The sequence below is a fragment of the Condylura cristata genome, unplaced genomic scaffold (genome assembly GCF_000260355.1).
Source record: "Condylura cristata isolate star-nosed mole 26May11 unplaced genomic scaffold, ConCri1.0 scaffold00013, whole genome shotgun sequence".
NCBI lineage: Eukaryota > Metazoa > Chordata > Mammalia > Eulipotyphla > Talpidae > Condylura > Condylura cristata.
Window position 1 is genome coordinate 2,741,543 of NW_004567114.1, and position 6,000 is coordinate 2,747,542.

At 50.8% G+C, this 6,000-nt stretch overlaps 1 protein-coding gene across 1 annotated transcript in view; it reads right to left on the minus strand.

Moving 5' to 3' along the window:
- The window catches only part of EML1 (echinoderm microtubule associated protein like 1), an 82,785-nt gene that overhangs the window by 48,766 nt on the left and 28,019 nt on the right, over positions 1 to 6,000 (minus strand). The gene's annotated exons all lie outside the window — the stretch shown is intronic.

Sequence of the window (6,000 nt, forward strand, 5' to 3'; positions counted from 1 at the left end):
TGAAGACGAGTCGGTGGAGGTTTCCAGCCAACGCTGCCCAAGCAAGGAAGGCCCCAGACTCCGGCGCTGGGTGTGCAGCGAGTGTGCAGATCTATCACCCAAAGGACAACTGTAAGGCAGAGCTGCTGGCTGCAACCCATGAGCGGGTTTGCTCTGTGATGGGCATTTTAAACAGCGTGAAAAGTCACAGACTGGGAGAAAATATTTGCAAATCGTGTATCTGATCAAGGATTCGTATGCAGAATATCAAAGAGAATTCTTAAAACTGAACAGAGAGAAAACAGCAGCCCAATTAAAAAAATGGGCAAAAGATCTGAACAGACACCTCCCCAAAGAGGGCACACAGATGGCGCATGAGCATATGAAAAGGTGGCCAGTCTCCTGTCATCAGGGAAATGCAAATTAAGACAGTAATGAGGCGCCGGTCACCTATTAGGGTGGCTAAATGCCAGAGAAAGCCAGACGAATAACGTGGCTGGCCAGCAGTGGGCCGCAGCCCCCCTCGGGCTGGGGGAAGGCAAGATGGCAGAGGCGTCGCGAGGCAGGTCGGCGGCTGCTGATAAAGCTAACTGTCCCCTCCGATGTGACCCAGTAACTTGCTCACATGGTCTTTATGCACCCGACTGAAAACCTCCATCTACATAAAACTTGCTTTCAACATTTAGAAGCAGCCAAGATGGCGTCAGCGGGCGAGTGGGTAACACGCAGCGTGACCCGCCGGGCGGCGGTGGATGGTCCCGCCAGCGGGGGCGTGGGTCTTAGGCCCGCACCGCTGAGCGCGAGGAGCCAGCCCGCAGCCCAGAGACAGCAAGCGGCCCGTGGGCTTCAGTGCTCGCCACTAGAAACCTCGCTCCGCGCCGGGCAGTGGATGGTGACAAAAGGAACCCACTGTGCCCGCCACACGGGACAGCGCCTCGCGGAAAGGGTCACGGCATGGCAAACCCTGCACGAAGTATCAGAACCGGGCCGCTGAGAAACGGAGATTACAGACCTGCGCGGGGACGAGGCCACAAGCCCACGTGGTAACAGAGTAGTCAGGAGTCAGTCTGGACTGAGGGCGAGCTGACCGCACGCACGGCCACTGTAGGATGGACACGCGCACGGGAGTGGAAACAGACTCCTGCTCCCCGGAGCGCCCCGGCAGGTCCAGCACCAGGCCTGGGGGGCAGAGTCTGTCAGCAGCAAGAGGGTCCCGGCTGACCCGGGGCAGGGCGGAGAGCCCACGACAAGGGCCTGGTGCCCCTCGATGGCAGCGAGGAAGGATGTGCTCACAGAACAACAAAGCCCCACCCTGTGTTGGGGGCGCTGTCACGAAGATGGAGCAGTGACTGAGCCACGCAGGTGTTGGTTTTTTAGTCATATTTTCAAGTCACTCTGTCATCTGGTACTGTCCTTCCACAAGAGAGATGGTGGCTCAGAGGAAGCCCAGCAGCTGCACACTGCAGGCCCTCTCGGGACGTGCCTCTGCCGAAACCCCAAGTTTATAGCTCAGCATGTGTGACCAGAGGACCCCTAGCTCCTGACCACCTACAGCCAAATTTAAAAGGTGTTTTATTTTGGAGTGACAGAAGGCTTTAGCTAAGGCTTTAGCCAACCTGTAAGGCAAAGCAGGTGAATACCCAAGAGCCGGGATGATTCCTATCTTCAGTACCTACTAAAATTATCCACCCCTTTCTCCTCAGACCCAGGACCCCACTTCCAGGAATCTGCCCTAAAGAATAAAACAAATGCTTTATTCACAAGGCCAATCACTGGGGTATTATTTGCCAAACAAAAGGCCACCCACAGTCAACTGAATAAGCCAGGCACAGCTCACACTGGAGAGCTTTGCAGAGTGAAAGGAATGTGGAGGATCTTTCTCCACTTGGGGGTGTGGGGTGGGGGGGGCAGACCCTCAGGACATACTGTTCAATGAAAAGACAAGGTATCCTGATGCCAGAAGTCTAAAAATCCTAATACCTTATGTAATTTCAAAAAAGATCCTGCCGTCATCAGATTATACATGAAACATGTTTTAATACAGCTTGACAGGTGGAGGAATCTGTTCACTGCACCACTGAGCTATTTGACTTTTAGGCATTGGTAGTGCAAGAATACAAAGGAAAGACAGGCATTAATGAGCTGCAGGAAGTCACTAACAACTCAAATGTCCGTCAACCAGTGGACAGACAAAATGTGGTATGTCCATGTGGTGGAATATTATTCAGTCATAAAAAGGAACAAAGTGCTGCTGCTACACGTGGACAAGCCTGGGGACATCATGCCGGGTGAGTGCAGTCGTGGAGAAAGGCCCCCTGCTGCACAGCTCCACTCACGAAATGTCCAGGTCAAGTCCATGGAGGTGCTACCAGGGAGGGAGCAATGGGAAGTGACCGCTGATGGGAATAGACTTTGAGTGATGAAGGTGTTCCAAAATTAGACAGTGGAGAGGGCTGTACAACGTTGTGAACACACTGAAAATCAGTGCGTGGCACACCTTAAATGGTGGACTGTGTTATGTGAAGTCCATCTCAAGGAGGCCGCCGCCATGAGGAGCCATGCTTCAGCCAACTGGGGAATGGACGCTGGCTGGTGACTGAGGAGTCAGTTATTTTTCAGTGTGATCCTGGCATTTAGATTTTGAAGAGAGAATCCTTATAGCTTACATATTTAGATACAGTGATATGGGATGTCTTGGATTTGCCTTTAAATGTCTTAATGGGGTGAGGGGAAGGAGGAGGGATTAATTAAATAAAATTGACCACACTTTGATGTGTAGTGAAGGAAGCTGGGCAAAGACAGAAAATATTTTTCTTTCTACTTTGATTTGATTATTTCATTCAGTCACTTTCATAGTACACAACTTAAAAATAATCATTTTAGCCTCTGAAAAATGAACTTAATTACTAAAGGATGACTATTTGAGGTAGGGAGGGCAATTAATGAGAAAAACAGAAGAAACTATTCAAAAGAAAGCAACAGTTACTTTCTATAATTAACATCTGTAAGGTAAAAGATATGTTAAAAGCCTAATAAACAGGCTCTCTCTGGTGGCGCAACGGGTTAAAGCAAAACTCTCCAAAGCCACTTCAGCATGAGTTCGAACCCTGGCCAGGGAGGTGACCCACAGGGCACAGCAGACCTCTCCTGACCCACCTTCTGCTCCCCTCAGCAGTGTACTTCCTCCATCTGCCTGTCCTGCTCCCCACTCTGTCTCTGGTGAATCCTCTCACTACCCCTGTACCCCAGTTCTGGCCTGTACTCCAGTTCCATAAGCATAAATAAATCAATCTTAAAAAAAAAAAAAGCCTGGTAGACAAGGGAGGGAAAATGAGCTTTTAATTCTGATTAACCAGGATAAAGAACCGAGTTAGTCATTCATCTGCTGAAGAGATCTGACACTTTATTAACTTATTAGATGCACATAATTACCTAATAAGATATATAAGGGAATATCGCATAATATTTCACACAATTTATGTGCTCACTATGATGTGTTGCATTTGGAATCCTCTGCAAATCAAATTAGACCTTGAGAAAAGAACTCTTGAGTGGAACATTTACTCATTTCCTCCGTATTGGGTTTGATGTACATAATGCTATTCTTTTCTTTATAATAGTAATAGCTACCCTATTGGCAGTTCTGTGCAAGCCACTTCATAGCAATCTTTCTTAAAAAAAGATTTATTTGTGCACACAGAACTGGGGTACAGGCCAGAGGTGTGGGGCAGTGGAAGGATTCACCAGAGACAGAGTGGGGAGCAGGACAGGCAGATGGTCGAAGTACACTGCTGAAGGGAGCAGCGGGCGGGTCAGGAGAGGTCTGCCGCGCCCTGTGGGTCACCTCCGGGGTCGGGGATCGAACGCATGCTGAAGTGGCTTTAGCTTCTCAGTGCTGTGCTCTACCCCGCTGCGCCACCAGGGCGGGCCGCATAGTGCTAATTTAAACAATACTGCAGCAAGGCAACATGAAGGACAGAAAGAACACATGAGCAGCCAGGCGTGGGGCCAGCCTCAGGCTTCTCCCCAACCAGCTGCATAGCTGAGGATACTCATTCTCAAGCCTAGAGGCTGTATTCTCATCTGTAAAATGGGCATAATAACCCCTTTTGCACAGAATCGTGGAGAGGTGAGGTGAGCTAATCTCCCCAGGTTATGTACTGCGACTCGCCATCAGCAATGGCAGCTACAAGCATTACTTTGAACCTCAGAGCTGAGCATTAATGTAGCAGAGGCTGCTTGGAGCTGGTGCTTCCGCTGCAGCGAGGTTGTACCGGCAACGTCTAAGATTGGGGATTTCAATGTCCTGGGGCTCAGTTGCTTATAGCATCTCTACAGGGGGTTCTGGCTATATTTAGCAATTCTCTGATCTAATAATGGGGCTCTAACATAACCCCCCAAAAGTTTGCAAAGGGTAAGTTAAAGTTTCATAAGAGGCAAGCTGCTGAATTACAGTCTGAACTTATGAGCAAAATTTACAATAGGAACTTTGAACTGCTTGCTGGTTAATCAAAACAAGGCAGATAGATAACCCCAGCTACAAGGGACAATGACTACATTTTAACCTACATTTTGCATTTTAATCCATAATACTCCTTCAGTGCTGAAATGGAAATTTGCTGGGCCTGTGTACAATGGAGCTATTATTAATAAACTCCAAGTAGGCGCTCTCTGTCCACACAAACTGAGCAAACTCCAGCCTCTGGAAGTCGGCTGCGGGCCCGCTGTGGTTTTAGGGGAGGGTCAGATTCGGCACTGGGACAGGAGTCGCTTTTGAAACATGAATTTCTTTTGCTAATTAACGGATATAAACCAAAAGACATTTAGAAACCAACTGAAAGTATAAAAAATAAAAACAGAAAGAAAAATCATAATCCTACCGCTCAAAGAAAAGATAACATGCTTCTCTCTGCAGTATTCTTTGCATGGATTTGGTCTCCTTAGCTGAAATTATACAGCACGCACACACACACAGACACACCCACACATACACTCGTGCACACACTCACACACGCACACACACACAGCTTCACATTGTGCTTTGCCGTCCTGCCATGCACCGGCATCTTCTCTGTGGTACGGCTAACGCACTGCTGTGAAGTGCTGATTTCTACCTAGAATGCCCTACTTGTTTGTCACGTGAGCCAAAGCTCACCAGAAGGATTATTCAAAGGGAGGGCATTGCCAGGGAGCTGCCGGCCACTGCCGCTGCCCAGGCTGCAGAGCCTGTCCACAAAGGAGTGAGGATGCGGCCTGTGGCTGGGGGACACGGCTGGGCTGGCTGGCCTCAGCACAACATTCTCCGACTGCGGGAAATCTGCTAGCGTGAAATGATTTCTTCACCCCAAACAGAAAACAAGAAAAGCTGACTTTAAGGGGAAACTCAGGACCCCTGTGGGCCCCGCCACTGGCCGCGGGCTGCGGGCGGGAGGAAGTCGGCCCCGCTGGTCAGGAGGCGGATGCTCTGGCTGACAGTCCAGTTACTTAAACACACACGTGGCGGTTTCTGTTTGGCGGGATGACGGTCTACATTTGCCAGAAGTCTCTGGGCAGAGAAGCCGCTGTGGGGTTAGGCCTGGAGCAGAGAAAATTCAAACACTATCGGCCCAGCCAGGCTCCCGGGGCAGAGGGCTTGGGGCCGTTGGGGTTCAGAGCCCATCAGAAAGCGCCATTCTCCCTGTGCCCCGGTGCCCAGCCGCAGGATCCAGAGTGGTGCCCGGAGAGGGGAGGCACTGGCCAGGGCAGAGGGAGGTGATGCCGGAAGCGTCCACGAGTGGCCGCTGTGAGGGTGCCGGGATGGAGGGGCACCTCTGTCAGAGTGGCCATCGTGTCAGCAGAGCTCAGCAGACAGGACACCCCTCCTTGTCTCAGAAAGCACTCCCTGGTCACCTACGAGGGACAACGGGCCACGGGCTGCCCAGCTAGGGGACAAACAGGGAGCCCCCCCCCCTGACCTCCACCCAGCGGGGACCCCCGTGTCGCCTGAGTGGCTGCGGGAGAGCAAAGCACGTGCGAGGTGGG